Source organism: Thermobia domestica, chromosome 1 (genome assembly GCF_964235325.1).
Source record: "Thermobia domestica chromosome 1, izTheDome1.hap1.1, whole genome shotgun sequence".
NCBI classification, from domain to species: domain Eukaryota; kingdom Metazoa; phylum Arthropoda; class Insecta; order Zygentoma; family Lepismatidae; genus Thermobia; species Thermobia domestica.
The window spans coordinates 31,335,913-31,363,885 of NC_137454.1; the positions used below are offsets into that span (position 1 = coordinate 31,335,913).

General features: G+C 35.5%; 1 protein-coding gene and 2 non-coding genes across 3 annotated transcripts in view; 2 read left to right on the top strand and 1 right to left on the bottom strand.

The window, feature by feature from the left end:
- Positions 1–4,260: 4,260 nt before the first annotated feature.
- The window catches only part of Rrp42 (exosome complex component Rrp42), a 102,215-nt gene continuing 78,502 nt past the window's right edge, over positions 4,261–27,973 (top strand). The window contains exon 1 of the mRNA XM_081756398.1: positions 4,261–4,400. The gene's annotated coding sequence lies outside the window, so the exon portion shown is untranslated. The remainder of the gene's footprint in view (positions 4,401–27,973) is intronic.
- TRNAN-GUU (transfer RNA asparagine (anticodon GUU)) lies at positions 10,628–10,701 on the bottom strand. The gene has a single exon. It is a non-coding gene; the product is annotated as a tRNA-Asn (tRNA).
- On the top strand, positions 10,951–11,042 carry TRNAI-UAU (transfer RNA isoleucine (anticodon UAU)). The gene is given in 2 exon segments: positions 10,951–10,988; positions 11,007–11,042. It is a non-coding gene; the product is annotated as a tRNA-Ile (tRNA).

Consider the following 27,973-nt stretch of genomic DNA (forward strand, 5'->3'; position numbering starts at 1 on the left):
TTTGGCATTCTTCATATGTATTACATATAAAATTCCATCTTCGAACCTATAAATAGTATCCCATATATTCATACAAAAGCAAAACATTAATTACAAAAAATCTGAAGTAGGAACATTTTAATAGTAACTCATACAGTGTGTAATTGGCATTATCATTTTTTATTGGCATTATCGTATCAAACCTGATCTGACCCGTTTGAAAGCACTACGCGGGAGCAAACAGTTCAGTTAATTTCTTGTTCGCCTGTTAAAGTTGTGTAATTTCAAGTAAAAATAGCCATAAAAGATAAGCTACAATCGACTGAAATCATCCAAAGACGTGGTGTATACATTATAATTTATAAACACCTTAGACAAAAAAACAAAAAAATACCTGGCAACTGTCCTGCAGTACTCGAATGAGTCACATCACGCTCATTTGTTTCTTGGGGCTTCACAGATTCAAATAGCCTACGTTGTTTTGGGTCAGATGCAGCTTTTTGTAAATCACATCTTCGTTTGTGTTCTCGCTTTTTAGCACCACTTTTATATTTTTTCTTTACAGTAATCTTACAATCACTCCTACCATCCATACTGACACAACCACATCTGTCTTCCACGACAAACGACACATAACTGGTGTTCCAATAATTGAATTGCTACTATCGGATTTGCTCTTCGATGTAATATACAAACAAAACACGAGCCGAGGGCAGCAACTTCATAGCAATTGTTTGAGGTTTGCATAAAACAATCGTTGATAGTGGCGACTAATTTCTTTTCGCTTTACCGCACTGAAAAAAAAAGTCTGATCCGATTTCTTTCTTCGAAGCTTGCTCTGAGGATAATGCAGTTCAAAAGCGTTCCGGCTCCACCTCCACTTTCCACAATATCTACGAAACTATTGTTTCTTTAAAAGATCGCCACTCGCCGGCTTGTAAAAGGTTCGGAGTAGGCAATGGTATCCAAATCCAATAACAGCCTGAAATCTACTGTGTTTCTTATATTTTAAAAAGTAGTAATTAACGTGCTCGTGTTTAACATTGCTGTATCACAAACCTCGCTGTTGCAAGGTTTTAGGGCCTGATTGTCACTTACGTCAAGTTGGCAACCACACTTGTAGCCACCACCCTAATATAATCACATTTTTGTGTGCTCAATTTGTGCTAATTTATGCTGCAGTTATCAGAATTTGTGCTACAATAGTTACGGAACTAAGTGAAAAAGAAAGTTGGTCGCCAATTTGATGTCAAGTTAGCGACCACATTGTCAAAAACAACTCCTACCATAGAGACATTAACAAATTATTTTGTGCTCAATTTGTGCTGATTTATGATGCAGTTATTAGAACTTTTTCTGCAATAATTACAGAATGAATTAAAAACAGGTTGGTCACCAAGATAACGTCCAGCTACGAAGGGAAATACTAAACTTTCAGCGACCACCCTTTCTACACTTGAAAGAAGAAATTAATGCTTGCGATGGAATTGTCTCTCGATGCTTATATTTGCGCAGCACAAAGAAGAACTTGTGCTCGCACATTTAACCAGATATACGGCATTAATAAAAAGTAGAGGGGAATATTAAAATTTCAGCGACCACCCTTTCTACACTTCAAAGAAGAAATTAATGTTTGCAATTGAATTCTCTCTCGATGCTTGTATTTGTACAGCACAAAGCAGAATCTGTGCTCGCACAGTTAACCAGATATACGGCATTAATAAAAAGTAGGACACATTAAAATTTCAACGACCACCCCTTCTACACTTGAAAGAGAAAATTTATGCTTGCGGTGGAATTGTCTTTCGTTCTTTAATTTGTGCTGCCCAGAGCAGAATTTGTGGAAACACAGTTAACCAGATATACGGCATTAAAAAGTAGAGGGACATTATAACATTTCAGCAACTACCTTTTCTACACTTGAAAAAGGAAATTAATGCTTGCGATGGAATTGTCTCTCGATGCTTGTATTTGTGCAGCACAAACCAGAATTTTTGCTCGCACACTTAACCAGATATACGGCATTATTAAAAAGTGGAGGGACATATTAAAATTTCAGCGACCACTTTTTCTCCACTTGAAAGAAGAAATTAATGTTTGCGAAGGAATTCACTCTCGATGCTTGTGTTTGTGCAGCACAAAGCAGAATTTGTGCTCGCAAAGTTAACCAGATATAGGGCATTAATAAAAAGTAGAGGGAAATATTAAAATTTCAGCGACCACCCCTTCTACCCTTGAAAGTGAAAATTAATGCTTTCGGTGGAATTGTCTCACGATGCTTGTATTTGTGCAGCACAAAGCAGAATTTGTGTTCGCACAGTTAACCAGATATATGGCATTAATAAAAATTGGAAGGAAATATTAAAATTTCAGCGAACACCATTTCTACACTTGAAAGAGAAAATTTATTCTTAAGATGGAATTGCCTCTCGATGCTTGTATTTGTGCAGCACAAAGCAGAATCTGATCTCGAAAAGTTAACCAGATATACGGCATTAATAAAAAGTGGAGGGACATATTAAAATTTCAGCGACCACCCCTTCTACACTGAAAGAGAAAATTAATGCTTGCCGTGGAATTCTCTCTCGATGCTTGTATTTGTGCAGCACAAAGCAGAATTTGTGATCGCACACTTAACCAGATATACGGCATTAATAAAAAATAGAGGGAATTATTAAAATTTTAGCAACCACCCTTTCTACACTTGAGAGAGAAAATTAATGCTTGCGATGGAATTGTCTCTCGATGCTTCTATTTGTGCAGTAAAAGAAGAATTTGTGCTCGCACAGTTAACCAGATATACGGCGTTTATAAAAAGTAGAGGGAAATATTAAAATTTCAACGACCACTCTTTCTACCATGAAAGAGGAAATTAATGCTTTCGGTGGAATTGTCTCTCGATGCTTGTATTTGTGAAGCACAAAGCAGAATTTTTGCAAGGAAAGTTAACCGACAATTCCATTGAAAGCATTAATTTTCTCTTTCATGTGTAGAAGGGGTGCTCGCTGAAACTTTAATATCTCTCTCTACTTTTTATTAATGCCGTATATCTGCTTAACTGTGCGAGCACAAATTCTGCTTTGTGCTGCACAAATACAAGCATCGACAGACGATTTCATTGCAAGCATTAATTTACTCTTTCAAGTGTAGAAAGGGTCATCGCTGAAATTTTATTGTTTCCATTCACTTTTTATTAATGCCGTATATCTGATTAACTGTGCGAGCACAAATTCTTTTTTTGTGATGCACAAATACAAGCATCGAGAGACAATTCCATCGCAAGCATTAATTTTCTCTTTCAAGTGTGGAAGGGGTGGTCACTGAAATTTTAATATGTCCCTCTACTTTTATTAATGCCGTTTATCTGTTAACTGTGCGAGCAAAAATTCTGCTTTGTGCTGCACAAATACAAGCATCGAGAGCCAATTCCATCGCAAACATTAATTTCTTCTTTCAATTGTAGAAAGGGTGGTCGCTGAAATTTTAATATGTCCCTCTACTTTTTATTAATGCCGTATCTCTGGTTAACTGTGCGAGCAAAAATTCTGGCTTGTGCTGCACAAATACAAGCATAGAGAGACAATTACATCGCAAGCATTAATTTTCTCTTTCTAGTCTAAAAGGGGTGGTCGCTGAAATTCTAATATTTCCCTTTACTTTTTATTAATGCCGTATATCTGGTTAACTATGCGAGCACAAATTCTGCTTTGTGCTACACAAATACAAGCATCGAGAAACAATTCCATCGCAAGCATTAATTTCTTCTTTCAAGTGTAGAAAGGGTGGTCGCTGAAAGTTTAGTATTTCCCTTCCTAGCTGGATGTCATCTTGGTGACCAACCTGTTTTTTTCTTCATTCTGTAATTATTGTAACCGGCCAGTTATAAACTTTTTATTTGTGTTGTACTTTGGTTCTAAATTCAACTCTTAAAGATGAAAAAACAGGAAAAGATTCCTTTATCTAAATACAGATTAAAACTATAATAAAATGTTAAGAATTATGTAATTTGTCTGCGAATTCGTTTTATGTGCTGAAGACAGTTTGACTTACATAATGAACTTCCTCATTATGTAAATCTTGCGTTGACAGATTTCTTCGTCTGAACCAAATTCCGACTTGTACATGAACCCGAGTTTCTGGGTCATTGCATGGATCTACGTCACTTTGGGTAACAACCTCAGCAAAAGAAATAGTATATAACCTCACGATATTTCCGGGATAAAAAAAGAGCGACCAGAGATTACATCGTCGATAGTCTCAATGTAACTAAGTTATTTGAAACAATTTTGTCTTTAGACTTCGAACATTAAATTCTACATCAGATAAAATTCGGAAAGTCACTGTTGTGTCAATAAGGACTTGGGCTGAGATTGGACCTGGAGTGACTGTCGTGGGACAATAATCTTCAACAAGAAAATCAGGTATGTGCTTAAGAAATCTGTCAACTGCCAAAATGTCTCTACACATAAACCAATTCACAAACATCTCATGACTTCACTAAAAATTAAAATCAATCACACATTTGAGGCTTGTATCTTTTATTCACGCCTAAAATTTCCTAGTTTATTTAATGTTACGTAACACTTCTATCAGGAGTATAGGACGGAGTCGGTTATGTTTAAGAAAGAAAACCTCTCGCAATGTACCCCCATTAGGATAAACCTTAAGCATAACCACATTATTGCAGCAAAAGTTCTAATAACTGCATCGTGAATCAGCACAAATTGAGCACAAAATAATTTGTTAATGTCTCAATGGTAGGAGTTGTTTTTGACAATGTGGTCGCTAACTTGACATCAAATTGGCGACCAACTTTCTTTTTTACTTAGTTCCGTAACTATTGTAGCACAAATTCTGATAACTGCAGCATAAATTAGCACAAATTGAGCACAAAAAATTTGATTATATTAGGGTGGTGGCTACAAGTGTAGTCGCCAACTTGACGTAAGTTGATTGTCTCAGAGACGGAACCTTTTCAAGTCGATAAACGTGAAGAATAAGGTCTGTTCATGAAAGTTTACGTCTCTTTTATGCAAAACACAAGTTTGCGGGAGTTACCCTGCCATATTTTTTATGCTGGTAGGTTGAATTGAGCACATCTTTTTAAAAATGGTGGATGGGGCCCACCCTGCATTTGCAGGGTGGTAGGGTGGGCCAGTCCGCCCCTGGTAATAGTGCATCTATTGACAACTCTAGAAAGGTTCCAGATAAACAACGGTGCCCTACTATCTCGATAGCATACAGTCTGAGGCGAAGGTTAACATCCCTCCCCTCACACATTCCTCCAATATCATACCCGCCATTGCATAGTGCCTAAGTGTTGAAAAACGGAAAGCAAATGTTCAATGAAGCTTCCAGAGTTCTCAGTGACGTAAATATGTGATCATCATACCAACTCCTTTTCAATGCGTAGATACATACAGAAAAAAAATGCTAAGGTTTATGTGGAGACCACTGTTATTGCAGATGCATGGACATGTTATTTCCTTGCATTTTTCGATAAGCTATATTGCACATTTCGTACTCTAAACTGGATATCTTATTTACGTGGAAAGCATTCTCCCTCTTTCTTTCTCATCTTAATGCATACAAACTTCATGTCAATGCCGGCAGTTCTAACTAATTCTAGATCGTATGCATTCCTGAATATTAGTCATTGCCAGTAATGGAATCGCCATGTATAGAAATGTTAAATGAAATAGGCGGTGCATTCATCTTCCTTCAGGAAGTGACATTTATTGATTTCGAGTTCTTACCGCAATATCGCATTTATGTGAACGTTGGTGAAACGAAAAGAGGTACAGCCATTGTATGTAAAAAAGAAAGTATTGAGGTGATGAACAGGGCCGTGTCGAAGGGGGGGAGGCGACGGGGCGATGGGGGTGAAAAATTCGGGAGAAAAAAGGAAAAAAGATAGGAAAAATTGCTTGGAATATATGTATGGGGGCGCCGTCGTATACTCTCGCCCTGGGCGCTGATTTTCCACGGCACGGCTCTGGTGATGAATGTTTATTTACCATCTGGCAGAGATATCAACATAACTTGTAAAGGTATTGACGCTCATTATATGTATGCGTCGGCTGGCTCCGATAATATAACTGTCCAAGGACAATTTTACAGTGGAGAAATTCTCCCGCTGTTTCCCAATGTATCCAACAAGATTATCCTTGCTGGTGATTTTAATACGGAATGCAGACGATTTGATACGTCCTAGACATTTATGCCCTCTGCGGGACTCCCAGCACTTTTGTCATTACACTTTAGTGACGTATGGGTACATCACAATCAGGATTAGCAGTTCACGTTTAAAACTTCCAATACGTAGTCTTTTAGACAGGACTTATATGATACTGGCGTTAATATGTCACAGGTATTCATTTATGCGCATTGTACTCATCAGTGATCATGCTGCCGTTTCATGAACATGCAAATATGCTTCAAGTGTCTCTCCGACATTTCGAAGAACCTTGCGAAATTTAAATAATACGGATGAAGATACAAAAGGCATTTTTCGTCATAAATTGTCGTACTGGTTATGTCAACGTAATTATTACTCAAGAAACTTGTAATTCAGCGTATAAGGACAAATATTTTTGCTAACTCCAAATACCTTGCATTTCACTGAAGTTTATTATAAACCATTGCTTAATTCCACTATAGAATTGTTTATAATATTTGTCATATTATCTTCTATATTTTCAAGTATAGATGCATTATTTTTCATTTCTTTATATAACGAAATTTAATGCCATAGTGATATTTTGCACTAAGGTTTCTGTTTCGTTAAGAACTAAAGGTGAGTATTAAATAATATTTGTATTTTTTTTTAACTTAACAGAAAGCTATTAAAATTACTCTTCCTGTTGATTACAAAATAAATAGAAATATTATTTTAAAGTGGTTAAAAAGGAACCATGGCAACATGATAAGTCATCAATTACCGTTGAGTTCATTTTTCTAGTCGCTGCCTTAACCTAGATTTTTGGGTAATTCTGACCACACTGTAATTTCTATGGGTGGCAACACTGAAAATTCTTCCGAATCGTATTTTCGGGTGTAAGATAGCATTATGTATTATTGTGATAAGTTACATTTCGAGATCTCTATTCACTTACGAAAAATGGGCAAAAAAAAATGGTTAGCTTTTTAATAATTTCAGTAGTCTGCCCCTAAGTTAGAAAATTCAAATATCAATTCTTAAAATTAAAAAAAAAAACTTACAATTGGATTCCAGTGTTTCTATTAATAATGTTTTAGAAAATGTCACTCACATAGTAGAAACTTTAAGTTTCTATCTAGCTTATCCTAAATAGCATGTAGTAAAAGAAGGAGCTGCGGTGACTCAGTGGTAGACCGTTCATCTCTATGGTGCATGGGGTACCTGGTTTGATCCCAACCTGCTCCAAATGGATATCGTGGTGGGCAAACACCATGTGCGTGGGTTAGCTCGGAGTTATTCTATTTCCTTCTGCATTCTTCACTCCACCATTGCATTCATTCTCATCATCACCGTCTCCTTTAGCCAACACGCCAAAACAGCATTTAAATTTATGTTACCATTATTATTATTATTATTGGGTTTGGGTAGGGCTAACAACCTCATCCTCTAAAAAAAAATTGGAACATGGAATATTAGGAGTCTTTATAGGATACTGATCCTCGCCAACAATTTTTTGAAAGAGAAAAATTTTAAATATCTCCTTATGTTGTATTATAGAGAATTATACACGAATATTCTCAAAAAAAAAAAAAAAAAAAAAACGAGTTTTTATATTATCAATTTCCTGCGGGAAAACTTCCGGATCCCCACTTGACTGAGAGATGTCCAAACCCGAGAAGATCCGCCCCCACAGAAAACAATCCTAAATCCGCCAATACTCAAAACACATTTATATGCATTAAGGCAAGAAGACACACACATACATAATGAAGAAACAATTCAATATGATATCAAAATATAAACTAGATGAACTTTGAAGACATCTGATTTCAAGAACAAAAGGTAGAAAGAGGATAACAAAAATGTCGATGTTGTCAATTTAGAAATTATTTCTACATACGAAATATTTTTTTTCTTTATGTGCAAAACTATTCGTCAATTACTGTGTATAAAAATGAATTTATTAAAGGTATTTAGCATCTACTCTACAGTGACGGTACGTCTTGATCACTGAAAAACCAGAGGCAGTATGGCATACCACTGCATACCGTCTCACTTTGATCACGGGACTGTTACTAAATATGGAAGTTAGCATCGCGCATTAGTCAAACTAAATACAACGCTAAAAACGACTCTGTAGCTATATAGGGCCCAAGATCTTTTGTACTTTAATGCATTTGCCAATTTTCAGTTGTTCTTTTAACGCTTTGATCGTTATTTCACTATTAGTTTGTTTACTATAGATTAAGCCACGTTCTGTTACATCGTATATTCTTTAGTTCCAGTAGTAGTCAAACTTTTTGATTCAGTTATCTACCTCAGAGTCCCTTAAATCTTAGGCAATCTACCACATCCCGGTTTCTAATATCATAGCCTCTCATCGTGGCTATGTGGTTAGCGTATGTGTACATAAGAGACCCGGGTATGATTTCCGCTGGGAGCTCATGTGGTTCGGATTCCATGTTAGATCCACATCTTATACAGTTTCGGTGCTAAAGGGGACATTTAGCTTCAATCCAACAAATATACATGACGAAAATTTAAAAATAAATTAGAAAAAATAATTATAAAAAACTAGCAGCGTTCACCCCGCTTCGCTGCGGTCACCCCGGAACGCAATAAACTTTGTTACTTAGATAATTTTTACTTTTTCGCTTTCAAGTGATTTATAGCGCCTGTTAGTTATGTTAACCCGCCGAGTCACAGGGTCATGCGGGTTGCATATAAATACGTTTATTTTTATACCTATGATGAACTAATAACAAAGGATTTCTACGTATGGACACCTGAATGGTCAATTATCTCAAGACACTGGTAATTGAAAATTAAAGTGATATGATAAAAACCATCTAGGGTCCACATCCTAACAACCCCCCAAAAATGAAAGAAATCGGTTCAGCCGTATTAGCGTGATGAGCGTACAAAGGATTTTTTGTACGTATTGACACCTGATTGGTCAATTATCTCAAGACACTGGTAATTGAAAATTAAAGTGATATGATAAAAACCATCTAGGGTCCAAATCCTAACAACCCCCCAAAAATGAAAGAAATCGGTTCAGCCGTATTAGCGTGATGAGCGGACAAAGGATTTTGTGCGTTCTCTTTTATATATATAGATATGCAGCTTATTGTTGTCTCGAACGCATTTTGAACTTGAAAGATGGGAACTGCATTTCTTTCGAGAGCTGAGACAAAGTTAGTTTGCTTTGATCAAACACAAACGAAGACACAATTTTGACCGATCAATATTTTGACTTGACAAAAGTAGGTTGAGCCAGAGAATGGTGTCAGACAAAGAGCTGCAGTCAAGGGCGGACTCGTAACCATAAGGAAGGGGGACACATAGCCACGATGCTGACGTCCTCATTACCCCCTATCAATCAATTAATCAATCGTAACTATAAGGCGTAAGGGCCATCCTGCTAGCGTAAAATGGGAGCTCAATATATTAACCCTAAAAATATTAAGCCTACCTTCTACGTGTAGTACCAAGGGGGTGTCAAATCGTCCCAAGCCTTTTCCAAATGATTGTTAAACTAGTATAGCCATTGAATTTTAGCCTAAACTAATAACAAACACTGAAGTAGTTCTATTTTACATTTATCGTAAATTGTTAAATATATGGCACTACTTCTTTTATCTAGTTCACTGCAGTATTTCTTTTATCTAGTTCAATGTATTGCTCACTGAAAAAGCTGCAATCCCCCAGCAATATTATATGCTATTCTTTGGGAATATAGAACTTCTGTGACAATGTTCGCAGATGAATCATATTCAAAAATGTTGAGTTTCTAATACTATAAAATTCGTACTCTAGAGGCCTTTTCCTTCACTAGACCACTGTTTTGCACTTTAAATTTATCTCTGGTCTCTGTAGCGGCGTACACAAGGGATCGAGATTTTAACACCCCTTGGGCAAGATGATATATGAAAATAAACACTCACAATATTAGGATACAGTATATACACGAACATCTAATATTATATGGACTTGGGAGTTCACCCCCCGTGCTAGACATGCTTCTAAGTACGCTACTGGATCTGTGGTAGGCTCGCGATTCCCAAGTGTGTTTTAGTCCTTCATAACCTTGGTGTCCATGAGAGTGTACAATAAAATCGATCAATCAGATGTAAACATGATCAAAGCAATTATCAATCTATTACCTGATATTTGTCTTTCCGTTCGGATGTTTCGGAAGAAAGAAAAAAATGGTACGAAACCGTAGTAGTTTTAAGCAGTTCTAAAATTAAATTTAGAAATCTTAATGGTCATATGGACCATGTTGCGACCCATTACTGGGTGGTACACGACTTCCGTAAAGTTATGAGAATATATTCTCTTGTATGAGAGAGAGAAAAAAGCTGAAGAGTAATCAAGCCGTAGGTTAAGCCTAAACTTTCAATATATTCTCTTCTCCGTAGATATATAGCTACTGGTATAGCGTATTATCTATGTTATATATGATAATCACATAAAATTAGCGCTCGCCCCCGGGTGGGCTCCAACCACCAACCTTTCGGTTAACAGCCGAACGCGCTAGCCGATTGCGCCACGGAGGCTTGCTGTTTACCATTCTAATGAAGATGGCACACTGCCACCTATAGAGAATATTGTGCCAACCTGATGCTTGCTTTGATTAAGCGAGAAATATCAATTTCATGTCTGAAACTTTTTTCTATTTAAATAATGGGAGGAAACAAAGCATCACATTCAAGCTTTTTTGATATACAATAAAGCAAAAATATAATTGACAAAATGTCAGGATTATGTACACAGTAAATGTCCTTACCATGATAGAGAATTTCTGAGCTCCAGTGGCGCAATTGGTTAGCGCACGGTACTTATAAGTCAGCACTTGTGGGCTATGCCGGGGTTGTGAGTTCGAGCCTCACCTGGAGCAAATGTTCTATCTTTTTTCTTTCTGAGCAGTGCCTAAAATTGTAAATATAGTAAATTATTCATTGCAGCTATGGAAAATTAAAGATTGCTAATAAAACTCCAACTGACCAAAGCTATATATATATATATATATATATATATATATATATATATATATATATTAACTAACTAACTCTATGGCCTATGGAACCCGGAGGTTCAATGCCGCGTTCACAAAAGCTCTCCACTGACTTCTATCCTTAGCTAACTGCATCCAGTTTCTACTTTGTATTCCAATCTCTGCGAGATCCATCTTAATATTGTCCTCCCATCTGCGCCTAGGTCTTCCTAATGGTCGTTTTCCGATTGGTCTTCCAGTCAAGACTTTGAAAGCATTTCTACTTTCTTCCATTCTAGCTACATTCTAGCTACAATACAAATATATATATTAAGATTATATATTTGTATTACAATTTCTGCTATGTAACATATCCTTCCTCAGACACATTATGAGAGAAATATGCAATTTTCACAGCTTATATACAATCTGAATGCAAGACATACCCACGTAAACTTTTCATTTGCTCTAAAATGTAAATTTTCAATTAGTGAGATCACTTTCTCTTTTTGAGCACCTGTTATGAAACTTTTAATTAGATGTTTGTCACTCACACTTTCTATTCGCTATTGCCCATCTGCTGTTCTCTATTGTACACCTCGTGTTGATCCTTTTAATTCTTTCTTTCTATTTTGTCTATCATCTTTTCCTATAATTCATGTATTACAAGTCCACTAGACCAATTCATCAACTTCTCCTTCCCATATTCCTTAATCCACTGGCCTTCTTTCCACTTTTTTATTACAATCTTTTTCTTCCTTTCTAACCCTTTTATTCCTTCCCAATCTATCTCATGTCGCGTTTCTTCAATGTGTTTATATATATTGCGCTGTTCTCTCTTTTTAGTCTGGCATATCCTTGCTGGCATAGTCTGGATAAAAACAACATAAGGACGATGTTGATGGAAATTGTAGTCACACAGAGAGGTAACTCTAAGGGACTTATTCCGTGCCAGCGTTCGCCAAATTTACGGAGCGCTAGTAAACACAAAATTTGCAATATATTCATATATATATATAAAACTACGTCATTCTTGGACACACTACTGGTACCAATCTAGTGTGAAAATGACAATACACTCCAGTGCTACACATGCACAACAAAAACTAGCGTGCAGATTTAGCGTTGCGTTCATACAAATTGTTACGGAATGGGACCCGAAGTTGAAAAACTTGTTATTTATGGGAAATGCGGCGTACGACAGAAACTACGGCTTAGAAACCGTTCCCCTTCTACGCTGCTGCCCTTAAATAATTTAATCATGCGCCAAATAGACAATGGTCCTTATGCAGAGTCGTTCTGGTGACTGTTCTCCATTCTAAGATCAATCTCTATGGTTCGGAGCGTCTTGAACAATGAACACCATATATTAAGGTGGTTCCCTACGTGTTCCCAGTGCTTTGCTAAACGCTGATTAAATAGTGTGGCGTTGCCAGATAGTGTCAAGTGTTTACTTATACCATATAATAAACGAAGTAATCATGGAATTCTGCTTGGATACTTACTGCAGAAATTAATTTCCGACCCTTACCGCAATTCCACTTCTCGAACTGCAACGCTAGAATCCAGGAATTTTCTTATTGTGACTACTACAATAAACGTACAAATTTGGCAAAAACGCATTATAACGTACTGCGCAAGTTTCGTCTCAAAAATCTATTTCCTTAAATGTAAATTAATATTTAAATAAAATATGAAACATAACACGAGAAACAGTCAAACAATATATCTATTTCGTAATAAGATCGTTACTTTAAAATACTTTGCACATACAAATGAACATTTCGTAAAACTGAGCGCTTCTAGTAAGATCTTACAGCAAGTGCCATCTTGTGTGCTCATTGTAAAACGAATCAAATATTTTCTTTTATTTGTTACATTTTTCGATATCAGAAGAGACAACCAAATGAATCAGTGTCTTATGCTGTAGCTGAAACAATACTCTATCTTATAGTACAATATTTATAATATGTAACGTTTCATTGCCCAGTAGTTAAGGCAATGAGCTAAAATATATACTGACTTCCGGGTGGTGATCCACCTTAATCTTAATATTGTTGTGTATGTAATTTATTATTATTATTATGACTAGAACGACAAAATAAGGAAAGAAAAGCCACATAGTAGAAACTATTGGTAGGAACAGATGGGATATATTTTATGTCAGATGCTTCTTAGAGAACAGTGATGCCAACCTGAACCTTATAAAATCCCATCTCAAAAGGCCGAAATTCCCATTTTACTCTTAAGGTGGATCACTAGGTGTTTTCGGTGCTATGCTAAACACTGCTTGAATAGTGCGGCGTTGCCAGATAATGTCGAGTGTTTAGTGATTCCAGGTAATAAAGGAAGTAATTCTGGAATTCTGCTTGGATACTTACTGGAGAAATTAGTTTTTGACCCTTATCGCAATTCACAGCTAAGTTTCACTTCTCGAACTGCAACACTAGAATCCAGGAATCCTCTTATTGTGACTACCACAGTAAACGTACAAATTTGGCAACAACGCATTATGGCGTTCTGCGCAAGTTTCTTCTCAAAAATCTATTTCCTTAAATGTAAATTAATATTTAAATAAAATGTGAAACTTAACACGAAAAACGATCAAACAATATATCTATTTTGTAATAAGACCGTTACTTTAAAATACTTTCCACATACAAATAAACATTTCATAAAAGTGAGCACTTCTAGTAAGATCTAACAGCAAGTGCCATCTTGTGTGCTCATTGTAAAACGAATAAAATATTTTATTTTATTTGTTACCGTTTTCGATATCAGAAAAAGCAACCAAATGAATCAGTGTCTTGTATTGTAGCTGAAACATAACTTTGTCTTATAGTACAGTCAGCGACTGTAATAAGTGGAGGTTGGATACATAAGAAATGATAGCTTTTTCCAGTAGCAGGATAGTTTCACTCTATGTCTGATAGCTGGACAACCAACATGACAGCAAATACGTGCCCGAAAACATAACATGCCAGGATATTCCTCCACTTGGAGGAAAAAGTATTACTATCTGAGAGCATCACTTAGAGAAACAACCACGAGATAAATCTGCAGAAATTCCATTCACTTTAAGATCAAAGAGATAGGAATTAATGCAAAGGAAACAGAAAAGAATAATACGCATCATGTAGAGACAGAAAAAGTATGGAAAGCTAAATAAAATGAGAAAAGAAGGAAACAGGGAAAGGAAAGAGCAAAAGACATGGGAATAAATTAAATTTTAACACTTAAGGATAAACAGTGTCCGTCTTTCCTTCTGCCCCTGTATCCGTCCTGGTTTTTCTCCCTTCATAGGATAAATCTCATTCAGCATCAAACGCGAACATCAAGGAGTGTTTAACTCCTTGAAAAAAATGTAACTCAGTCCAGGCCGAGACTCGAACCCCGGACACTTAGCATAACAGTCAGACGCTGTAACCACTTACCTACACACGCTATAGCAAGTATGTTTATAAACCAGCCTTTACCAGCGCTATCAAACGTCTTAAATCAGTTATTGTCGGGAGTTACCCCAGTTATACTTGAAGTTTGAACTTTATTTACGGTCTTTAGCCATCTACGGCAACAGCCCCCATGTTTTCATTAAAATAATTTGTTCTGTAGATTAAAATCAAGAATAACTTAATCTATACTCTTACTTACTGTTGTATATATATATATATATATATATATATATATATATATATATATATGTATATATATATATATATATATATATAGAGAGAGAGAGAGAGAGAGAGAGAGAGAGAGAGAGAGAGAGAGAGGTGTATAAAAATCGGATTAATGGGGGTTAAAAGAGTGATTTTGTAACTGCAAAATGGGTCTTCAAGACGGTTGTCGCACCACTACTACCACACACACATTAGAAATAAAGCTTCGAAACGATAACTTGCACATTGTGCCCTGGATAAGTCGGTAAGGTGTCTGCTTATTGAGTAGGCAACTCGAGTTCGAACCTCGAGTACACCAATTACTTTTTCCTTCAAAATACATTTCTATATTTTTATATATGTTATTAATAATTGCTTTCTTGCATTGTTTGTAAATTATCTTAAATTAGTGAAGGTTCAGTAAAATCAAGAAGGTTAAAATACATATATATGATTGTTTTATCCGTATGTAGAGACCAGAGATGGAGCGGGTCGGGGAACCGCGGGTTAACAGAACGTGACCCACTACAACCCCAAACCCACCAGGACCCACTCTGACTTAACAACGTATTACGACCCACACACTCATTCTGCTCAGTGCATTGTAGACAGCTTCTGAACACTGGTGAATTTGTCTACTTTCAAGGCATCCTTTTTCGTTTCATTTGTTTCTATTGACGAAAGAACTTCAGGCAATTTTAGATATTGATATTTGCAATTGTAATAATAGCAATAGGACTTATTTGAGACGGAGCCTGTGATTTCGTAGAGGAGCTAGCTACTGGGAAAAATGTTTGAATCATGTGTAATATATGAATTATTATATAAAAAATTGAATGTGACTATGTGTGCATGATCATCATATCCAAATTGCAAAGTCAAATGAAATGATTTTTGGTATATACTTAAGCCTCAATCTCAACTAGGAAGTTATCATACAATATCTGTTTCATTATGTTACATATTCTAAGAGGGTCCGAATTTTTGCGAAAAATTTAGTATCTCGCAAGCCGTTCAAGTTGGAGAGCTGATATTCAGTATATTAATTTTTTATCTAATATAAATAAAATAAAGAGTTTGTTTGTGTGTTTGTCTGTAAGTCTGTCTGTCTGTCTGTGTGCGGCCTGGGAATCAGACGAGTGGACCGAGAGTTACAAAATTTTGGTCAGGGGTACCTAGCCCAGGCCCCAGATCAAGACGAAGCCGTTTTTTTTAAAAATTTCGAACCAGGGGGGCCTCAGGTGGTTTTTACCGGAACCGGCTTGGGAACCAGAAAAATAGACCGAGAGTTACCAAATTTTAGTCACAAATACCTTGGTCCACGCTCCAGATCAAAGTTAAACGTTTTTCTCAAAATTCGAACCAGGGGGTCGCAGGAGGGCGGTTATCGGGACATGTAAAAGTAGTAGAAAATTTCCGATATTAGTGTCGAATTCATAGTTTTCGCGGTCGCTGAAATCAATGGTGACACTTCCATTAGCAATGAATTGCAAATTTAATAACAAATATATGCGGACCGGGAGTCAGTGGCAATTGGGGAGGGGGGGGGGGGAAGAAATACCGAGACATGTAAAAAAAATAGCCCAAAATTACCGATATTAGTGACAATTCCATAGTTTTTGCGCTCGCTGAAATCAATGGTGACACTTCCATTAGCGATGACTTGCAAATTCAGGTGAAATTGTATGCGGGCCCGGGTCACATGTGTGGGGAGGTTACCGAGCCATGTAACAATTATCTAAAATAACCGATATAAGTGTGAAATCCATAGCTTTTTTGGTCGCTGAGCTCAATGGTGAAACTTAAGATCGCGTTTACTTTGAAATTTAGCCTCAATCAGCTTACGAACGGGGCATAATAGAAGGGTCATCGAGGCAAAGCGTTTGTTTTTTTAAATTTCGAACCAGGGGTTCTCATGGGGAGCGTTTACCGGGACCGGCCTGGGGTCTGGGCTGAGAGTTACCAAATTTAGCTTATGGGTATCTTGGTCGAGGCCGCAAGTCAAAACAATATTTATACTGTATATCGTGCTTGTCAAAAGTTTCGGAACGGCTAAATATCTCGGATAGTATGCGTTTTTTCGAAAATTTAGAAGGTACAAAAGTTGCAGGATATGAAAGGAACTATCGGAAGCTCGTGCCTGTCAAAATATGTGCGGCCCTGTGTGGGACCCAGGGAGCTCAACTTGGATTTTTCAAATGAGAACCTTTTTTTATTGCAAGTTAGGTATCTCCGAAGCAAACTAAATCAAAATATGTACCAAATTTCTCAAAAGTAAATCCCCACGCTAAGCGGGTCTGTATATCCAGGCTCCTAACTATGAAAATATTTACGATCACTCCAACCCCAATCATTTCACAAATTCAACCTGTTGTATATAAGTTATTAGGACGTAAAATTGAATGTAATTTATACGAAAAACCCTTTTATGCATTGCAAGACCTGTAACGTTCAAAAATTCACCACAAACTTATAGTCGTATCGACATAAACAAAACAACAACAAAAAAAAAAAAAAAAAGTGTGGTGTAGGAAACCACTTTACACAAAAGTCAAAAGTGGGCCATTGAAGACATACGAACTGGCCGAGCGGTTTGGGTCACTAGTCTATCAATCAGAAGTTTATGTGTTCAAACCCTGTAGAAAATATTAGTTTTGTTTTTTCTTAAAAGTTTGTTCCTATTTTCATCAGAGAACCGAGAACATTTGTTTGAATAAATCTTTGGAAACTACTTTTCTCTCAAATTCGATTAGAAGCGAACATTATATGAATTGCAAATCTAACATCCACAGCTGAAAACAAAATATTAAGTATGTTCAATATTTCATTATTATCCTTTGATATGTAGTGAAAAATTAATTATAAGCATTGACAATTTCAGAAGATTCTCCCCGGTAATGGTCAATATATGAATGAGAGAAAACTGATAAAACATTATTAGTCCATTTGAGCATGATCGAAGATAATTTATGGCCACGAAGGGGAAATTTATGTCGACAGGGTCCCAAATTCTCCCACAGGTCAGGCCCTGAAATCATCATTGTTTCAAAGGTATCCTTAACTAATAGAATATTATATTTATTTCTCGTTCTACGTTTTTGAAATGGAAAAATCATAATTTTAAAGAGAATTATAATTAAATAAACGTAAAGATTTATAGAACTAATAAAGTAAATACCCTTGTGTAAGTTATCGATTTCTAATCGGATTAAAACTCGAATATTCGTTTGCATCACACTTTAAAGTAAATCCTCTGTATATATTGTTCTTACTGGAAAGCAGGTTTAACTCCAATTACTTAATCAATATTTTTAATGATATATTTTTATTGTAATACTCTTACTATTCAATGTTGTATACACTTCATTTCCCAAAGCAAAACCTCGCAAATGTATAATTGACTAGTAAATATTATCAAATAAATTTTAATTTAGTTTACGTCAATACAGCATTTCCCGATTTGAAACTTCGTACTTTAAATAATAATAATAATAATAAAATCATAGCCATATCTTTATCAGAATTTCAGGCTTAATCAATAAATGAATTCAACGTGGTCTCTATTCGAAGCTCAATTTAATAGAAACACAAAGAGAAACTTCGAGAACAGGTAAAAGAAAAATGTTACTTCGGTGGGATTGAAAGAAACCTTTAAGAGTTTTTTTTTTTTTTTTTACAAATTACAGACAAGTGCCTTAGACACTTTTTTCTTTTCTTTAAGCTAACTGATTCACCAAATGTATCTGACATATGAGTAACTTGTCTATTTTCTACTCGGTTATACACGTTTTATAATCTTTTCCATAACCTTGAACGACAGGAACTCGAACACAAAAACATACACATAGGTATGACAATTAAAATTCCTAACTTCCCACACGGGGAATCGACCCCAGAACCCCATGCACTTGATTCTCATGTGCTAGCCACTATACCAGTGGGGAAAGCGAGAGAAATGTATTTTGTAGTGTCTGAAGTTTATACTTATTTCACCCTGTTGTAATATGTCTATTGATTTTTTAATGTTTACCGTATTCGTTACTTTGAGGAATGATATATATTATTGATATAGGTTCTGTTACATATTCGTCCATAACTATTATATAAATTATCAGAATTATTCATGATATTCCATGGAAATTCACTGTTGCATGCACAGTAGACAGACAGTGTAATTCTAAGGTGAGTTCAACAGAGGTTATATATTCCGCCGATTATGTTTTGTTTAATAGCTATTTAGAAGAGATAGCGAAAACGAGTCTACATAATGAAGATGGAATTTCGGTAAAAGATAGAATGGTGAGGTGTATACGGTTTGGGGTTGATATGGCTGTTGTTGTAGAATCTAAAAAGAAAATTAATAAGATGTATAAAACTTGAGAAAGGCTTGTGAAGAATATGGGATGAAAATAAATGTTAGAAAGACAAAATCCATGGTGATTGAAACGAAGCGATCGGTGTCAAATATAGAAATAGGAGCGGGAAAAAACAACTAGTGACTAGTTTTCGATATCTGAGTACTATTATTAGTGATGATATGACATGCGAACGTGAAATAAAAGCAAGGGTAGAAATGGCGAAAAAAGCCCTTAGAATGGAGGAAATAGTATTTTGTGGGACTAGGAATAAAGTTGAAAAGAAAAAGACTCATAAAATGCTTCGTGTACTGTATTTTGCTGTATTTATAGGACATAAAGATGGACATTACACAAAAATGATGAGAAACACTTGAAGGCTTTTGAAATATGTGCGTGGAGAAGAATGGAGAGAAATAGCTGGGTCGAGAGGAAAACGAATGAGAGGGCATTAGAAATGGAAGGAGAAAAATATTATTAAGAAGAGAAAGAGACACTGTTTGGGTTATTTGTTAAGAAGGAACTGTATCATGAAGGATGTGCTAGAGAGTATGGTGGCAGGAAAGAGAGGGACGGGACGAATTAGACTATATAGAAACAGAATTAGGCTATTGGCGATATCAAAACAGAAAAATTGTATGTGAAGATGGAGAGGTTAACAGAAGATCGTGGAGCATGGCAGTTCTCAGCTGCGGTAAGTGACCAGCTGGTAATGGCGGAATACTTCTGATATAATGATGCTGATGATGCACAGTAGAAACAGAAAGATCCACTTTACTGTAATTGCTAATACGAATCACTATGCAAATTTCTACAGGCTGTCAAAAGACCTCACTCTAAAAGCTGTAGAAAACTATCTGTTACTATGCGAGGGAAAATCATAGATCAAGCAACAATGAGACAAACTGCTATTCAGATAGCTAGGGTATGAGCTGTGACGAGAAAACAGTGAAGATATTGATTTAGCGATATGAAGAAGGTAGTGAATTTTCACATCTTGTCCAAGAAGTAGGAGACCAATAATAATAATAATAATAATAATAATAATAATAATAATAATAATAATAATAATAATAATAATAATAATAATAATAATAATATCAGAAATTTATATTTATTTCGAGCAAGACTTTTAACTGTCATACCTAGGTGGATGTTTTTGTGTTCGTGTTCTTGTCGTTCAAGGTTAATGGAAAAGATTGTAAAACGTGTATAACCGAGTAGAAAATAGAGACAAGTTACTCATATGTCAGATACGTTCGGTGAATCAGTTAACTTAAAGAAAACAAAAAAGTGTCTAAGCCATTTGTCTGTAATTTGTAAAAAAAAAACTCTTAAAGGTTACTTCCAATCCCACCAAAGTAACCTTTTTCTTTTACCTGTTCTCGAAGTTTCTCTTTGTGTTTCTATTAAATAGAGCTTTGAATAGAGACCACGTTGAATTCATTTATTGATTAAGCCTGAAATTCTGATAAAGATATGACTATAATTTTTTTTTTATTATTATTATTATTATTATTATTATTATTATTATTATTATTATTATTATTATTATTATTATTATTATTATTGTTATTGTTATTTAAAGTACGAAGTTTAAAATCAGGTGATGCAATATTTACGTAAACTAAATGATAATTTATTTGATAATATTCACTAGTCAACTATACATTTGCGAGGTTTTGCTTTAGGAAATTAAGTGTATACAACATTGAATAGTAAAAGTATTACAATAAATATATATTATTAAAAATATTGATTAAGTAATTTTAGTTAAACATGCTTTCCAGTAAGAATTATATATACACAGAGGATTTACTTTAAAGTGTGATGCAAACGAATATTCGAGTTTTAATCCGATTAGAAATCGATAACTTACACAAGGGTATTTACTTCATTAGTTCTATAAATCTTTACGTTTATTTAATTATAATTCTCTTTAAAATTATGATTTTTCCATTTCAAAAACGTAGAACGAGAAATAAATGTAATATTCTATTTGTTAAGGATACCTTTGAAACATTGATGATTTCAGGGCCTGACCTGTGGGAGAATTTGGGACCCTGTCGACATAAATTTCCCCTTCGTGGCCATAAATTATCTTCGATCATGCTCAAATGGACTGATAATGTTTCATCAGTTTTCTCTCGTTCATATATTGACCATTACCGGGGAGAATCTTCTGAAATTGTCAATGCTTATAATTCATTTTTCACTACATATCAAAGGATAATAATGAAATATTGAACATACTTAATATTTTGTTTTCAGCTGTGGATGTTAGATTTGCAATTCATATAATGTTCGCTTCTAATCGAATTTGAGAGAAAAGTAGTTTCCAAAGATTTATTCAAACAAATGTTCTCGGTTCTCTGATGAAAATAGGAACAAACTTTTAAGAAAAAACAAAACTAATATTTTCTACAGGGTTTGAACACATAAACTTCTGATTGATAGACTAGTGACCCAAACCGCTCGGCCAGTTCGTATGTCTTCAATGGCCCACTTTTGACTTTTGTGTAAAGTGGTTTCCTACACCACACTTTTTTTTTTTTTTTTTTTTGTTGTTGTTTTGTTTATGTCGATACGACTATAAGTTTGTGGTGAATTTTTGAACGTTACAGGTCTTGCAATGCATAAAAGGGTTTTTCGTATAAATTACATTCAATTTTACGTCCTAATAACTTATATACAACAGGTTGAATTTGTGAAATGAAATTTACTTTTGAGAAATTTGGTACTACTCAAAGTTATAGGATGTAAGTACCAGGCGAGTAAATTAAATAACATGCAATGCAGGAAAATTACATAAAGATTAACATATTATACAGTAATTTCGCCCTGTATATTCAAAAGTATGTTAATAATAATAATAATAATAATAATAATAATAATAATAATAATAATAATATTATTATTATAACCTTCACTGTATAGTTTTAACTTTAACGAATTACTTACGTCTTCGTGCGAGTGGACATTGGTTCTAGTCCGTTGGGGATTATTGAACACAGAGGTTCTTAACACAGTTTGGCCACAACTGTAAGTCCTGTCGTTAGGAGCTCAGCTGTTCGTTTTAGTGTTTCGTAGCAATTATTATTGTTAATGTTTAGTGCTGAAATTACTGTATAATATGTTAACCCATTGCTGCCCCTTGGCAACTTAAGTTGCCATGGCAATTTTTCGTCATAGCGCAAAAAACTCATGGATTGACATTGCTAGTTGTAATCGTAAAGTAACTTTGGGGTCTGTTTCGTTATAGAATTGTTACATTTTCTTTGTATAATATATTGATGCGGGATTAGCACTGTTTTTTGGGTACAATGTGTTTTAAAGAGAAAGACTCAACTGGATTGATTTGAAAGACTCCAGAAGGAAAGATTAAGGGTCTGTAAAGGAAGGATTGATTTGATTTTAATAGTTATGATTTTCCAGTGTATTTTCTCCTTGAAAATTGTAACTTTTCAAAATGTTCCCTTTTTCTTGAATATGTTGCCTGTTGGAAACTTAAGTTGCCGGGCTAAAAAAACAAGAAAAAACTAAATATTTTTCAAAAATATTTTAATATATATTTTAGAGTACTAGTAAGACCAAATAGGCGAAAAAAACTTTTCAAAATATAAGTGGGAAATTCTGGGCACTAATGGGTTAATGTTTGTGTACTTTTCCTGCATTGCATGTTATTTAGTTTACTAATGGGCACTAATTTGTTTCCAGGTCAACGAATAAATTAGTTTCGGCGTGCACTTAGAAGGATTAATTTTAAATACTTCATAAATAATATAACTCATATACGTTTTGTTACCTTCTTAACTGAGTTTAATATCCACTCATGAGAAGCATACATAATAAGATGTCTATCTCTACACACACTTATTCATTATGTATCCATAGCAACGACTCTTTTTTTCTAATTTACGATTACAAAAGAATAATCTGTTGATATCTCTATGTATCTTTTTTTCACATAATACTGCTCCACTAATTCGCCTCTGATCACCTTCTTATAAGCTGGCACAGATTGCCAATACTATATACAACCACATAACAACGTTATCGTTGTATTATCTGTCAGGAAAGTAAATGTACACCTATTTTTCGAGTCTGCATTCCTGCGCTCCATCCGTGGAGAGTATGAGAATTAAATCAATCAAATGTTTACTGAGGGACAAAAAGAAAAGTTTAATCTCAATAAGACATTGCACAAGGCACAAACTGTGAATACGAATAGTGCATAGTGTAAATAAAGGACGACACCGAAAGAGAAAGCCAGAAACAGCTGTTAAACTTAGAAAAAAAGAGTAAAAATTGTTGAAGTGGGAACATAAAACACAAACATAACAAAGACGCCGACAACTAAACGTTCACCATGCCATGATCTTGGTGTAGTGGTTGAGGTACTGGCTTACAAATGCAAAGGTCGCCAGTTCGTATCTTCGGCGAGGACATTTTTAAAAATTGTTTGTTACTAATACATGCAGTTCATAAGAGATGCTAAAAGAGGACGTATTTAGTTTTTCGTAGCAATTATTATTGGTAATGTTTAGTACTGATAATACTTTTTGTCCTTGCGTATTGCTTTTATTCTTTTCTTCATTTCAAAAGAGAAGAATATCCGAACAAATGCCACCAAAATTCCTCATATTTTGAATGTAAACACCATTTGCAATTAGTAAAGAATAAAAATTGAACGTTCCGATGTAGCTGCAAAAAGTAAAAAGAAACACATGGAAGTGGACCATACTCATGGTTATTAAAAATACAATTTCTACATGCCTTACACCTCCCGACCACGTTTCTACGTTAGCAAGTAAGAGGTTTCTGTTTAGGTTAGGCTGGTCAATAGTTTTGCAAAGGGGCCCGGTTTAGTTCTGACGCACCACGGGTGCGAAAAGGGAGCAAAACACTTTTTCTCTCTCCCTCTGTGTGTCTATTTATCTATCTATCTGTAACGCTACTTGTGAATCCCATAACCACCCTAATTTTCAGCGAATTGAGACGAAACTTGGCACAAACATTAATTGTTCAAATATCTTGATGAGTTCGTTAACCAGAATAATCAGACGAAAATGTTCAAAATGGCGGCCTTTCAAACTCTTAAAAACTTCCAAGGGAACCAAATTTCGCCCATAAATAGGTATTCAGAAAGTTTGAATAACTTTTCCGCTTTTACTGAAATATTTGTGTGCAGAGACTTATTGAAATATTGGACCCGATTAATCGCATAAAGAAGGTTCACGCCCTTTTGCTACGGTCAGGATTTTTATTTTTTGCAGGAGGGGGTTATTTTCGTATCGGAACAAGATGATTGTTAGTGATGATGTGAAATTACACATTGAAAGTGAAGTAACTTGTGAAACGTGTTATTTGAAAGAATAATATAATAAATGTGCTTTCCTCTAACACAGAGAACTGTAAATCATGTATTTCGAGTTCTGGGGCGTGAATGGCGAGGAGTGTTATTTGATTTGCTTTTTAGTAACACATTGCATTGCAAATAAAGGTAGGCAATATTAGTGGTAAGTAAAACAACAATAATAATAATAATAATAATAATAATAATAATAATAATAATAATAATAATAATAATAATAATAATAATAATAATAATAATAATAATAATAATAGTAATAATAATAATAATAATAATAATAATAATAACAATAGTAATAATAATAATAATAGTTGTTGTTTGTGGCAAGGCAATATCTTCCTCAATTCGTCCTCAAACGTAATGATTGTAACGCCATATCTCCCTTACAAACAAAATATTAGCAATTTATATCGAGAGAACGGGAAATTGTAGAGTGATGGGAGCAACGTTGGATAGTAAGCACTTATACTACTCAGAAAAATAAGCGATTTCAATGCAAAATGAACGAAGAGTCATTGTCATGGATAGTCATGTAGCAACGGCAGAGCCGTCTTTACGCAAAATGTCAATAACTTATATCGAGAGAACAGGAGGTGATAATGAGATGGCATTAACGTTGGACACCGTGGACCCATAAGGCGCATCGAAAAATTGGGGGGGAGGGCGCCAGCCAGCCTTACTTATTTCCACATAATAATATAAAATTATATTGTCGAAATACACACACGAGTTAGCTAGCAATATTTCATATTATTATTATTATTATTATTATTATTATTATTATTATTATTATTATTATTATTATTATTATTATTATTATTATTATTATTATTGACAGTGTCTTTTCATTACGTGTGCATGTTTGACATGAAGCATGTTTGACATTACGTGTGCATGTTTGAAAGAGAAGATCCATCATTCGTAGAAAGAATAAGAATAGTCAGTTACTTTAACTGTGAACGATGCCGAAAAATACGAAAAGAGTGACTGCCTGTAGCGAAAATAAACAATACTTTCTCTCAAATGGATAAAAAATCAAGCCAAGATAGATTGGAACTCACATGGTCGGCGCGAACAGCCAGTTCATTGCCCACTTTTTCTTTAACTGACTCACCGAACGTGTTTTAGTAACTTACTTATTGCTAATTTTACTTCCTTCACTCGTTTACCTTGCTTTTTCTAATAACTTATAACGACGGGGACACGAACACAGAAACATCGACGACAGTTAAAAATCATAGATGCTCTCCCGCCGGGAATCGAACCCGGGACACCATACACCAAAGGCGCACGTGCTAGCCATTACACCAGCAGGGAGGGCACGGCTCACCCTCTGTGTCGTTAGGGATTACGACCACTGTATTGCCAGCTATCACTTCTGTGGGTTGTATACTACGATCACATGTTTCTTCTTTGCTGGAAGAGTTAAACCTACATTCTATGTAATACATGAGGTATTTAGACCTACATGCTCTTCATATAATGTAATAAAAGGGTCATGCTGATTATAAGAAGAAGAGCATTCCTTGGACAAAACGGAAACTATTGGCATCAGAAATATTTACCTACGAGGCATGCGCAGTAGTATATTTCGGAATAGTTACTGTTTAGTTCAGTAAACGAAGAAAGGGGTATAAAAAAGCAAATATTTCGCGTCAACGAGACCGACCAGAGTTGAGAGGCGAAAGCAGATGTGTAGTAATGCAACAACTTGGTTAAATTGATATTTGGTTCTTTATTCTGTAGTAGATCGTATCACAACTTTACGGGAGAGCAAAGAAAGACTTACTGACGCTGTCATATAGTAAGCTTTAGTAACACGATCATATAGACACAAATGGATGTAACTGTGAGTACTACAACTTGGATTTAACGAAAGCCGTTTAGATATTCAGTGGTTTGCAGGGTTGTACAAGACACAAAAAGATAAGACACAATACAATTCTTCATACCTCAGCTTCCAGTAACTGGATACATGCAATTTCTGGATAGATACTGAAACTGCTGTTGGATTTTAATACATGATGTATTGCAGGATACAAAATGTTTTGCATTACTTGTTTGTTTGTAGACAGCTACTAACTTAGTGTTGTGAAAGTTTGTGTGTAAACTAGAGATAGCCAATTCCGGAATTATTACTTTCCGGACTTCCGAAGGTAAAACCGGACAAATTCCGGAATTCGGAAAATTCCGATTTTGGAATAATTCCGGAATTCGGAAAAATCCGGAATTGAGACATTTCTGATTTCGTTAACATTCCGGAATTCGGAAAAATCCGGATTTTTTCGAAATCCGGAGTTTTTCTCAATTCCGGACTTTTCTAAATTTCGGATTCTTCCCGAGTTCCGGAATTCTTCTCAATTGGGAAGTTTAACTGAATTCCATATTTTTCCGAAATCCGTAAAGTGAAAGTTCCGCTTCCAAAAAATGAGTTTATTTTGGTTAATATGAAATGTGGCGGAAATAAATCTTTGACCAAGTAATGGCCACTGCTTTGAAAGAAATAGAGAGTATGAGAATTCAAACTGTCATATTTGTAGTTTCGTGTGGAGAAAAAACAAACTTGTGAACCAACGGTTTAAGAAAAACTCAAGTTATTAATGAAAGCTTTGCCGACATCATAAAAGAAATACGAAATACATTTCGAATCGAAGAAATATAACACACAAGTTTGCAAGCGGAGACAAAGAAACCTAACGTAACCAGACTAAAGACGAATCGTTTACCGCGTAGCGATCAAGATCAAGCTGTTTTCGAGGTCGAGTTTCGAGTTGAGTCGAGTTTGATAATGGCTCGCTCGCTCGTTCAGCTCGTTTTAGCTCGTTTTGAAATAATGGCCTGATTAGACTGGAAAGCGAAAGCCATGAGAAATGTAAGCAGTAATGTGGAATACTTTTAGTGTAGCTCACGACAGGGGTGCGTCTCGTCTCGTAATTTTAGTGCATCTCGTGGTTCAATTTCAGTGTATCTCGTCTCGTAATTTTAGTGCATCTCGTGGGGCAATTTCAGTGTATCTCGTCTCGTCTAGATAACGAGAAGACAAGAGTTTTTTTTTATTATTATTACGAGACAACTTCAAATGTCGTAATCACCAATATAAGTATATACTGTAGTTCTTAAAATCAAGGCTGAGACCTGCACGGTCGAATTCTTGAGCCCAAGCAGAAGACCAACTCGGGTAGTGATATCAACCGGCTCGGCTCGTATCAACTGAGCGAACAGCTCGAGTCGGCTCGTTTGGGATGAGCCGATGCCTTGAGCCGGCTCAGTTGGAACGAGCCATCGACTCAGCTCAATTGAGCCGATGGCTCGAGCTTTCTCGGTTGGGATGGGTCCCCTACTCGGCTCATGTGAACCGGTTCAAGCCAGCTAAGTTGAAACTAGTCCATCGGCACGTTTCGATTCAGCTCAACTAAGCCGATGGCTCAAATCGGCTCGGTTGGGTGA